This window comes from Aedes aegypti, chromosome 3 (assembly GCF_002204515.2).
Source record: "Aedes aegypti strain LVP_AGWG chromosome 3, AaegL5.0 Primary Assembly, whole genome shotgun sequence".
Taxonomy (NCBI): Eukaryota; Metazoa; Arthropoda; class Insecta; order Diptera; family Culicidae; genus Aedes; species Aedes aegypti.
This window is the reverse complement of record NC_035109.1, coordinates 310,471,291-310,483,429: the sequence shown is the minus strand read 5'-3', so window position 1 is coordinate 310,483,429 and position 12,139 is coordinate 310,471,291. Positions and strand designations below refer to the sequence as shown.

Sequence of the window (12,139 nt, the reverse complement as noted above, 5' to 3'; positions counted from 1 at the left end):
TCATCTAACACTTTCAGTTTCAAAATTTGCTTTTCTTCTCTTTGAAAGCATGATGATGACTGTTCAACACGAGGTCCAAACACAATTCAGTTCGCTATGGTTTGATCACAAACAATTTAGAAGTTTTGAACATGGAAATCAATAGCAAAGCTCATCGATTTCATCATAACAAACTCATTGCGCAAATCAATGAATCGACCAAATTGAACATGATGATCATGGCACGTGTGACACTAGGTAGCCATAAGCAAAACGCACTGAATCCATGTTGGGTGATGATCTATGCGTCCCTAGATTGACGCATACGAATTTGAAGGGAAAGCTTCGGGAACTTATATGAAAAATTATGGAATCTCTGTTGTCGGTTGATGAATCAATCCATAAAGCAATTTAATATGTAATACACACGAAGTCCGCAAGAAAATCACAGCAAATTGATATGAACGTTCATGGATCGATCCATAATTTTAAACACACATATCGAGCGTGTGAGTTTTTGTCAATGTATGTTCAACGAACAGAAATAGCAGCGGAAATCAACGATCGGAAATAGGAATTCAATTTACTGTTGAACCCACAAAATACATGCAAAATTGAACTGAATAAATTATATTTATTATACACATAACAAAATGATAAATACACAATTTTTAAAAAATCTGTTTCTCCATTTTCCTGGTTGGGCTCGGTCGTTGGGCGTACCACTGAAAATATAAAAAAAGAAAAATAAGTTGATAAATGCTAAATTTAAAACACATAGGCAAACGAGCCTAACACTAGCATCACACACATGAATTTGTAAAAGCTGAACATTTTTGTAACCACTTATATACCCGTAAAATTTACAAAGTTTTTACCTAATAAACAAGGACATCTTGGAATCTTCTTTGAAAAAATCGTTCGGCTTTATTTTTGCACACCCGAGCAGGAATGAATAAATCGTACCAATATGTGCATGAGCTTGGGACACGGTTATATGAAAAATATATTTTTTTCGCTCAAGTCCACTTTTTGGATTGCATTTTGGTCCCATAACAACCGTGCAAAATTTCAGCTCGTTCGGAGAAACTATATTTTAGTTTGTATGGGATTTACTATGGGAAAACTCAATTTTGCGTTGAAAAATTGCCAGAGGTCCCCTCTATAAAAAATCTGATCACTGAACTCGATAGACCGCTAAGCAATCCGATGCTTGTGAAAAAAGTTATTAAGCATTGACTATTCGGAAATGTTGCCCAATTTTGTTGTTCCTTTACGTGTTAATCAACGTCTCCTTCCGAACCTTTTTCCACAAGTGTTGGATTGTTTCGCGGTCGTCGGCAATATTCTTCGTCGTAATAATACCTATCGAGGGCTATGTTCAGAATTTTTTTATATAAGTCAATGGGCAACCTCTGGCGAATTTGCTTTGCAAAAATAAGTTTTCCCATAGTAAATCCCATACAAACTTTGAATGGTGGCGCTAAAATATAGTCTCTCCGAACGAGCTGAAATTTTGCACAATTTTTATGGGACCCGAATGCAATCCAAAAAGTAGACCGGAGCGAGAATCTGAATTTTGTTAGTTGGAATATTTTCCAACCAGTGAACATCTAACCATCGAGTCATTCCATGTAGCGGACCCCCAACGAGCGAATTCCCACTGCATCGTGTGGCAGGTACGAGGATACTCTATGCCCAGGGAAGTCAAGAAAATTTCAATTACGAAAAGATCCTGAACCGACCGGGAGTCGAACCCAGACACCTTCAGCATGGCTTTGCTTTGTAGCCGCGGGCTCTAACCATTTGGCTAAAGAAGGCCCAATAACGGTATGTTAGTTTCTAAAACCGGTCAGAATACAGTAGGGATTTGCTGGTTAGAATTCCGCTACATGGAATGACTTGATGGTTGGGTGTTCGCTGGCTGAAAAAAATCAAACTAAAACGAACACGGTTGTCAAAAGTAGATATCGAACTAATTTTGACCCCGTCACATGGAAGTAACTGTGTATCACTAGACACTAGAAAATGTGTACAAGTAAAAAACTCATCAATGCTTCAGATTTTTGAAGGCTTACAAAATTGGGTTGATTTGATTAAAAATCAAAATTCATGAAGTATTATATAAATATGAATATTTATGAATTCAACATCCGTTCTCAATCATCAACATTTTCAAAATAGGTATTAGGTCCAAAATAGCGCGTTTAGCTATTAGAAGGCTCAGTTCTTTCATGCGTGCAATCGATGTAACAACAAAAAAGACAATAACTTACAAAACAAATATTTGTGAAGGCCCCCGAAATGTGGGAACCCAAAGCCACGGTTCACTCTAAACCTTGGGATAGTGAAGGGGCCCCTGTACATCTAAACAAGGGATAATCAAGGGGCCCCTGTACATCGCTTATCCAAGTTGCCTCCAAAACTTATGCTTGCCTTACTTATTTTCTTTTTGGGATCTTACAGTAGAAGCATTAACCTAAGAATGCTAATGTCGCTGCTGTTCGTGTGACCAACATCTAGTTTGCTGCGATGTGACAGCGTGAGTACCGGGCCTCAAAGTGTCAAAGGGCAAAACAAAACATTCTCTGTTGCGTGGGATCGATCAATTAATGAAAAATAACAATTAGAGGTAATAATTAGTTAAACCAATTTTATGACAACAGCGCCATTAGCGTTCTACTACTAATATTTCTATTCACTAGACTAGGGGCCCCAAAATCGCAATGCGGATTTCTCATAGCATTAAAAGATCGACATAGCTTTTAGGAAATTGACATTTGTAAGATCAATAGAAATATTAGTAGTAGAACGCTAATGGCGCTGTTGTCATAAAATTGGTTTAACTAATTATTACCTCTAATTGTTATTTTTCATTGATTGATCGATCCCACGCAACAGAGAATGTTTTGTTTTGCCCTTTGACACTTTGAGGCCCGGTACTCACGCTGTCACATCGCAGCAAACTAGATGTTGGTCACACGAACAGCAGCGACATTAGCATTCTTAGGTTAATGCTTCTACTGTAAGATCCCAAAAAGAAAATAAGTAAGGCAAGCATAAGTTTTGGAGGCAACTTGGATAAGCGATGTACAGGGGCCCCTTGATTATCCCTTGTTTAGATGTACAGGGGCCCCTTCACTATCCCAAGGTTTAGAGTGAACCGTGGCTTTGGGTTCCCACATTTCGGGGGCCTTCACAAATATTTGTTTTGTAAGTTATTGTCTTTTTTGTTGTTACATCGATTGCACGCATGAAAGAACTGAGCCTTCTAATAGCTAAACGCGCTATTTTGGACCTAATACCTATTTTGAAAATGTTGATGATTGAGAACGGATGTTGAATTCATAAATATTCATATTTATATAATACTTCATGAATTTTGATTTTTAATCAAATCAACCCAATTTTGTAAGCCTTCAAAAATCTGAAGCATTGATGAGTTTTTTACTTGTACACATTTTCTTACTATCTGAATCATTCTTATCGACATTAGAAATGATACAAAGACCTTCTCAATAGCATATACGTGAGTTAAAGACCAAACGTGTACATTTTTGTTAGATTACAACGTTTGAGATATGTTCATAATCATGAATTTTGTAGAATGAGTAAGCTTATTAGTTTTATTTTATGTCCGAGAGCACTTGGGAGACTTAAAGCGAAGAAAAATATTTAGGGTACCGTGATCCGGGGTAGCTATGATCAGCAGGGTAAGATTGATCGCAATGATACTCTTCGTAAAAAGTTCGAATCAACATTTATTGATGAAATATTTTCTATGCATGAAAGGCGATTTCTAAACATCAAGGTTTTTGCGAAAATTGAGTTGTACTAATGCGTTAATTTTTCAACTTTTGGGAACAATGATTTTAATGATTATAGATGACACGATCAAAGAATCATGTCTCACATGAGATCTCAAAAGGATATGAGTAAGAGAAAAGTGGTGTTACTAAAAATGACATCGTCAAAAACGATTCCCTTGTCAAAACTTTCATAGACATATTCAGTTAAGCATAAGTCACAAATTACAATGAAAAATGCAGAATATCTTTAGGATATTGCCTACTTTTAGGCGTATTACACAATTCAGAATGTTTTTAATTTTGAAATAACTCGAAATGTACATGAGTTGTAAGAGTTTGGCCTTTATATTCGGCTTCAAGGACCATTATTTTAGCAAAAAATTATATATAAAATATTAGCACACATTTTTTCATGAGTGATCAATGTTACCCCATATCAGCTAAATATAAAAATCACATAAAACATTATTTAAAACATGTTTAAACTTTCAGATAATAAAATACAGTATATAGACACCCCAGTCAACATGTTGGTTGTTATAACTTTTGCTATACATCATTCTATATGAATCAATTCAATCGTATAGAATGCATGAAAAGGCTATATACCTACCAAAGTGGAGGCTATATGCGTACTTGGCACGACTTTTTAAGACTTTCTGCGATCAGAAATACAATGCCACAAAATTTGGATGAAAATAAAAAAAAAACGTTTCCAGCCAGCCTTGAACGCGGTACCTTTGGGTTAGGAATCGGACACCATACCACTGCACCACCAAGAGATCCATAATCATTATGTGATTTTTTGCCAATATTAATGCATGTTTCATGTACAGCGACACTAGCCTTGTTGTTCTTTGAGGCCCATCGTCACTAGATACCATGTTTGGATGACAATTTTTGCTAAGTTATTGCGATTTCATATGATACTTTCTGGATTGATACACACTCAATCTGTTCGGTAAAAAAAACTGGGTTTTTGAATTACCGAAAAAGTCAGTAAACTAAAAAAAATGTCAGAAATCGAAAAACAGAGATTTTTCACTGAAATTTTGCAGAGAGCTTTCTTTTTATATCATATATCGATAAAAAATAAAACATGTTTAAATTAGCTTTTCAATTACGCGTGGCGACAGTTTTCATTTTACTGACTTTTTCGGTAGTTCCAAAACCCAGTTAAATTTTACCGACCCCAGTAATTTAATCTAAGTGTATATATATGATCTGTCAGTTTATACAACTTAAAGCAAATCTATGTTGCACTAATTACGACATATTTTGCTGTCAACACACATTGTCGTTGATGAATCGTAGTGTGGATTTATATACTACTTGTGTTGACATTGATAACGCTTAATTTAGCATCTTGTGCGATTCCGATTTTTGACGTACGAATATGTGATTTTGGATGCACATTCTTATGCGATAAGGACTGTTCATTTTATAAAGTGGACACCTTGTACATGCAATATCTTTTTTAATTGCAATCGGGTTCATGTACATCGTTCGACTTACATTGTACAACATTTTGGTAATAAAACAGTTACCAAAATAATTGAATTTCACACTCAAAAGGTACAACGTTTAGAAAAGTCGATTTTTTTTAGGTTATTATTATTATAAAATTATTAGAAAATGGCTGGAAAATTTGACAATATATATTTTCTATTTTCAAAAACAGCTTGTTCTTCAAAAGTATTATCAATCATAAGCCTGATAAAATATATAAAGTTATTTCTGGAGCAACATTTTTCCAGATAAAATAACATTATTTTTCATAGTTTTTTTAGAGAAAAATATTTTGAATTTAAATGGAACTGATATGAGTACAATTTTAAGGTTTAGAGTACGTCCTGACGGAAGTAATCATGTAGTATTAACATGTAAAATAACCTACGCCTTCTTAGAGTTGCTTATTTAGTCCTGTGCGAGGTTCGATTGCTGCCCGTGGGATTGAAATGTGCAGTGCCTCACAACACGTCTTGTGCGTCCGACCGTCCAGAGAAGAAAAAGGCAAAGTGAAGGCCAACCATGTGCGCGTCGGCACTGTGGCAGTCAGTGTTGCCCGATCTGTTGGCGCGTGTCATTTGCTGTCAGTTACCGAGTTCAGTGACATTCTCCAAACACACTAAACGCAAGGTGCTCATTAGCCAACATATACCACACATCTCCCCTCTTCTCTGTACCAAAAGATGAGAAATAAAGCTCATGTCAACTGTTTAATCCGATTAATTTTCAATAACAATGTTGCTTCCCATGAGGCAAGTATGTGAATTTAATGGGTAGTATCCACTTCGTAAGTACTGTGCAAAAGGATAGGCCAAGAAATACTTCAGCTGTCCAAATTACTTGAGCTGTATCCAGTTGCCAAGTAGAGCGAATGTTCGTAACGTTTCATAATGCCTGCCGTGCAAATCAAATGGAGCTGTCATTTTTCCGTACTTAAGAATGTTCCGCTCAATTATTCCGCAATGAAAATAGTGACAGTTCGCTCATATTGAATCGACTGTCAAAATTTATTCGGTAATTAGCAACAAATTGTACTTAAACGCTCTAATTAGGATGTGGATACCAGACTTAAAAAGTTAAATATTTATGTTTAATAGTTACATTCCATTTCCATGTGATTTTTTTCGTTGGTGCTCCAAAAATATCTCTTGCTCATATTTAACAATTTTATATATTTGAAAAAGACAAATCAAAATAGATATAACACAATCTATCGAGCCTTTTTTTAATCCAATTCCCAGTGAATCAATGAATGTAACTCTTTCGGCACTCACCGTATCAAAACAGTGGGGGATTTATGTGGGATATGGGATTTAACATTGTGACAGCATCGCTGTTATGTCAAACACAAGGTTACGGTGGCGCTATCTGTGCTTTTCATAGCGGCAGATTTGGTTATTATTAATCATTGACATTTGAACAGTTATGAAATTTATAACAAAAGTATTTTCTCACATCGTAAAATAAATAATGTTAATAATACTAAAATTATTTTATGACATCACAACAGATCAATACAAAAATTGTGTCCTTCAATTCCAACACTTGCCTCACTTGTTTTTTTTTAAGAACATCCTCAATGATGACAGCATTCGTACAAGCTAGCTTTCTCATTTCTTTGAGTTTCAAGAATAGGGCAAAACAATGAGAGAATGACTTATTGCGATGCATCAAAAGTTGCACAAAGATAGGAAACAGTTTTATGTTCCCATGATTGCTACTATCTGTGCTGAAATTCATTTTCACAGCTTCGAAGATCTCTTTAATTCTGATAACGATAGACAATGCTCCAAAGGTAATAGCTTGTATTTTGGTACGAGCCCAAACGATTCTATCGTCAAACATCGACTGAATTTTAAAATATTGTAATACAGTATGGAACGCATTCATAACTTTCTATGTGGCTGACAGTCGATTTCTGCACCACAAAACAATGATTTTAGGATGGATGCATTTGTTCGTTTTTGCTGTTTTTGCTATCCTAATATGATAGCTTTTCCTAATTCGAATTGTCAATGACATTCCATGGTTTTCGCCCAGCAGAAAAAAACCAGACAAAATTTGTAAAAATAAATCAGGATACCTCAAAAGAATATTCGAATTAAGACATGTCCTGCTTAGTCTGGACGGATGGTAACTCTAGCTGTTGGAAATGAAGAACAAACCCATTTCTGGTGTGCATTACAAACCAAAACTTAACGCAATCACAAATTGATGTACTTCGGCAATACGAGGCAAAATCGAACAAAACATTTTGTGGTCTTCTAGAGCGCCACTTCCGTCGAGCTAAAAATAATACGTAAACCAAACTTAATAAGCAAAAGCTTCGGCAATGTTTTTTATTGTCTTAGGCATCCCGAGCAAAAACCAAATGCAAACCAAACTTTTCCGGTGCTCTTAGGGATCGTTCGAATATTACGTAACGCAACAGGGGGAGGGAAAGGGTCTGACATAGTGTTACGGTCCATACAAAAATTTAAAACTTTCCATACAAAAGCTGTTACGTGGGGAGGGAGGGGGTCTGAAGTTGGAAAATATTGCGTTACGTAATATTTGAATGAACCCTTATAGAGCGCCTTTGGCAATACAAATCATAACCATGGAAAACGTTCCGGCAGTGAAAGTTAATCTTCCGGCACTCTTCCAGAGCGCGTTTGGCATCACAAGCCAAAATCATTCAAATTTTTCGAGGCTTTTTCGGAGCTCCTTTGGTGCCACGAGCCAAAAACCATACACAAATAGAACTTCTCAGTGCCTTTACAGTGCCATAACCAACATCGCGCTCTTTCAGGGCTCTAAATGCAATTCAATCTTCTCCGGCGCTCTTCTAGAGCGCCTTAGTCAATACTCCTTAGCCAAAACTTAGCAAACATTCCGGCGCTCCTCCAGAGCGTCTTTGGCATCACGAGTCGAAACCAATCAAATCTTCTGTCTCTCTTCTGGAACTCCTTTGGCGTCACAAGCCAAAAACCATACGCAAACCAAGCTTCTCCGGCGCTCTTCTAGAGCGCCTTTGTCAATACAAGCAAACATTCGAATCCGGCGCTCTTCCAGAGCGTCTTTGGCATCCCGAGCCAAAACCAATAAAAAAATACTCCGGCTCTTTCCTGGAACTTCTTTGGTGTCACATGAGCCAAAAACTATATGCATATCAAACTTCTCCGGCGCTCTTCTAGAGCGCCTTTGGCAATACAAGACAAAACCAAGCAACCATCCAAATCCGGCGTTCTTCCAGAGCGCCATTGGCATTTCTTGCCAAAACCATCCGTTCCTTCTCCATACCATACATTTTGAACTAAACTCAATTATTGCAATAGGCTTCTGCGCTACCTTCACCAAAGTTTCCAGAATCTGCGTTTTTCGTTCACCATTCACATTTGCAGTTTGTCAGCATCCAAGCCGAAATTCTCACTCACAGCTTTAACAGCTGATTTAACAGATAGTTATTGCTATAATCAGCAATAAACCTGGCAGGAAACGCCATTGTGCGAGGTTCGATTGCTGCCCGTGGGATTGAAATGTGCAGTGCCTCACAACACGTCTTGTGCGTCCGACCGTCCAGAGAAGAAAAAGGCAAAGTGAAGGCCAACCATGTGCGCGTCGGCACTGTGGCAGTCAGTGTTGCCCGATCTGTTGGCGCGTGTCATTTGCTGTCAGTTACCGAGTTCAGTGACATTCTCCAAACACACTAAACGCAAGGTGCTCATTAGCCAACATATACCACACAAGTCCCCACGTCATATTTTAAACACAATATAAAAACATGTGCTTTATTTTCAGAGGACCGCTCAAAGTACAATTACATCATCAAAATTGGAAACACGAATTTATTTTCCATGTATTAATTTCAAAATGTGTTATTCTGAGATTATCTATCAAAATATTCGGAGAAAAACGCTTACAATTTGCTCCAGATCGACAAATATGCGTATATGATTTTAAAAGTATGGGATTTTTTGATAAAACGACCATAAAGAGTAAAATTTTTACCTAAGAATGCGGTTAAAACTCAAGATTTAGCTCTTTTTTATACAAATATAGTTTCTTTAGTAATTTAAACCAATTTTTAACACGCTTTTGACTTTACTCTTTTGCTGGAAGTAAAAGTATGGTGCATCAGCAAATTTGGCTACAGGAAATAAATCACTAAAGTGACCTAGTGTCAGAGAATCGCGGAATATTATTACTGTTTTCAAAGCTTTACCTTTAGTAGAATAGTAAAGGATACCAGCATACAAATTGTTGATAAAAAATTAGAATTTTTTTCCATGCCAAAAATAATGCTTAACTTTGACGAACAGTTTTTCTTATAATTTTTTTGAAAAACTATTTTGTTCTTCAGCCAAAAGCATTTTGTAAGTTTTTATATTTTATTAAATTGTAGAATTATGGTTAAGCGATGCACAGAAAACCGATTACGATTTAATCAATAAATAAAAAAAAAAGTTATAGCATAAATAATGCGTCCACTTTATAAAATGAGCAGTCCTTACGTGGTTCACTGGGACGAGCAATGGGTGTCAGTACTTGTTTTAAAAATATAAGACCGGCAACATATGCAATTTCAAATGAAATTTTAAAGAAACATTAAAACAAATGATCAATGTCGGATTAAATTAAATCATTCAATTATACCTACCAAAAAAACGTCCAAATTTATTCTCGGGTGACTTCAAATAATTCATTAAGATATTTCTTAAAAAAAAAATTCTCCTGGTAATTTATGTGAAATTATGCCGTGGATTTCACCAACATTTTTTTCATTAAACGTAACCAGAGATTCATCTAAGATTTCGTTGAAAAAAAAATACGAGACCATATTTCCAAGATTTCGTTTTAGATTTCTTTCGGGAACTTTTGTAGAAATTCTAACTAGATTTCTTCAGAATCAACAGTAGCAAAAAAAAACAGGGAATTTTTTCAACAGTTCCATGTAGAAATAGTACAGAATATTCAGAGCAACGCCACCAGGATTTTGTTTTAGTAATTCAGTAAAAATCTATGTGGCGTTCTAACATGGATTTCGATAATTCCTACCTGGGTTTTTTTCAAGGATTCTTCAAAAATCCCTACAGGAATCGTTCTAGGAATTTATCAAGCTTTCAACTGATAATTCCACTGAGGATACCTCTGAGCATTTTCCCCTGAAAACCACTGAAGGGATTTCTTGGCATACCCTTGACCGAGAAATCCCGTGGTTTTCTCAAGTATTCCTTTACCAAGAACTCCAGAGATTCTTCAATTAATTATTTTATTTATTTCAAATACATATAGCTCTTGAGATTTATCTCATCGAAAACCACAACAACAGGGTTGTTCAGGGATTTGCGCAATACATGAATTTCAAGAACATGTCCATGTCCATGGTATTTTTTCACGAGTCTTCAAAGAGTTTTACTAGGAATAATCATAAGTATACTACTAGATACCGTACAACATACAGAAAGTTTTTTGTGTGTCTTTATTTTACATAAGTTTTCAGCTTCCGCAGCTGGTTCGCCTCTTACAATACTGAAAGTTATTCAAGAATATCAAGATCCAAAAAGATCCAATAAACAGAAACATATAGACACTTCTGAAGCAATTGTTCCATTTATATTTTTCGATTCCATAAAACGTTGCATCAAAAACTATTTCCTGGTGGAAGTTCTGGCTACGCCCTCGTTTGGGTGGATTTTAATCGGCACAATATTTGTTAACCCATAAATCAGGAAATTTTCTTCCAAATGATAAATGTTTTCGAAAAATTCTGAAGTTTCGTGTGAGTTCGGTAATAAAAGTAATATTTTGCGAACCTCTATTTGAGGGGCCCCCAAATCTAGCTCCGCACCGAACCCCCAAAACTCTAGCTACGCCACTGTATTTATTATTATGTAATAAAAATCGTTTAAGCATAGTTGAGTTAAAATTTCAAAATTTGCATCACTCTAGTGTATCAGAAACATTTGTAATACTATTAACATATATCATTATTACATTACATACATTATTAACATCTTATGTCTTTCATACATATTGATTCAAACAAAAGATTTCTATACTTTCTCTTATTTACTCTTATTTACTCTTAAAACTGAGTGAAAATCGGTCTTCTTCTTTCTGGCGTTACTTCCCAACTGGGACAGAGCCTGCTTCTCAGCTTAGTGTTCTTATGAGCATTTGACACATTCCAGCGTAACGCGACACCACGAGGAACCGACTTTCCTTATCAAATGAGGCCTGTTCTCGGAAATATGCCATGTGATTAAATAGCTTTTATATTTTGCTTATTAAATGTACTTGATGTTGTGACATTCATTTTGAAACTTAACACTGTATTTATGGTAGCTAGAAGCAGTTGCATTTCGTAACGCGACACCATCGCTGAAATGCACTTTTTCAAAAATCACTCTATAGTTGCCTATATCAGCTCTGTTATAATTTTTACAATCCGGGTTTGTTCCAGGCAATCCTTCTATGTATTGATAAGAACAAGAGTGTGACTTCAAACTGGAAGGAAACATTGAATAATTGTAGTATTTCAGTGGTTTCATTTTATGAGCGTCGCGTTACGTTTATCTTCCAACAGGGTTCTGCAAATGGTGTCGCGTTACGCAAAAACCATTTTTTATTTTTATTGACAAAATCGGTAGTGATGTTTTTAGGTTTGGGAAAAATGTGTACCTAGTATTGTTATTTGATTAGTACATTCGACATTCTGCCTCACAGTGGAGTAATTTGATCCGACACTGGTTAGAATTAATTTAATGTTTCTGTGAAACCTTTTGAGGATGTCATGCTTAGTAAAAGCGTAGATGGCGCTTGGGGTCACCGTATAATTTGCCTAAATTGTTTGCAATAGT

At 36.0% G+C, this 12,139-nt stretch overlaps 1 pseudogene across 1 annotated transcript in view; it reads right to left on the bottom strand.

Annotated features, from left to right (window-relative positions):
- Nucleotides 1-593: 593 nt before the first annotated feature.
- LOC5580268 overlaps nucleotides 594-12,139 on the bottom strand; it is a 37,510-nt pseudogene continuing 25,964 nt past the window's right edge. Inside the window, exon 2 of the transcript XR_002501546.1 lies at nucleotides 594-704. The product of XR_002501546.1 is annotated as a sphingolipid delta(4)-desaturase DES1 (transcript). The remainder of the gene's footprint in view (nucleotides 705-12,139) is intronic.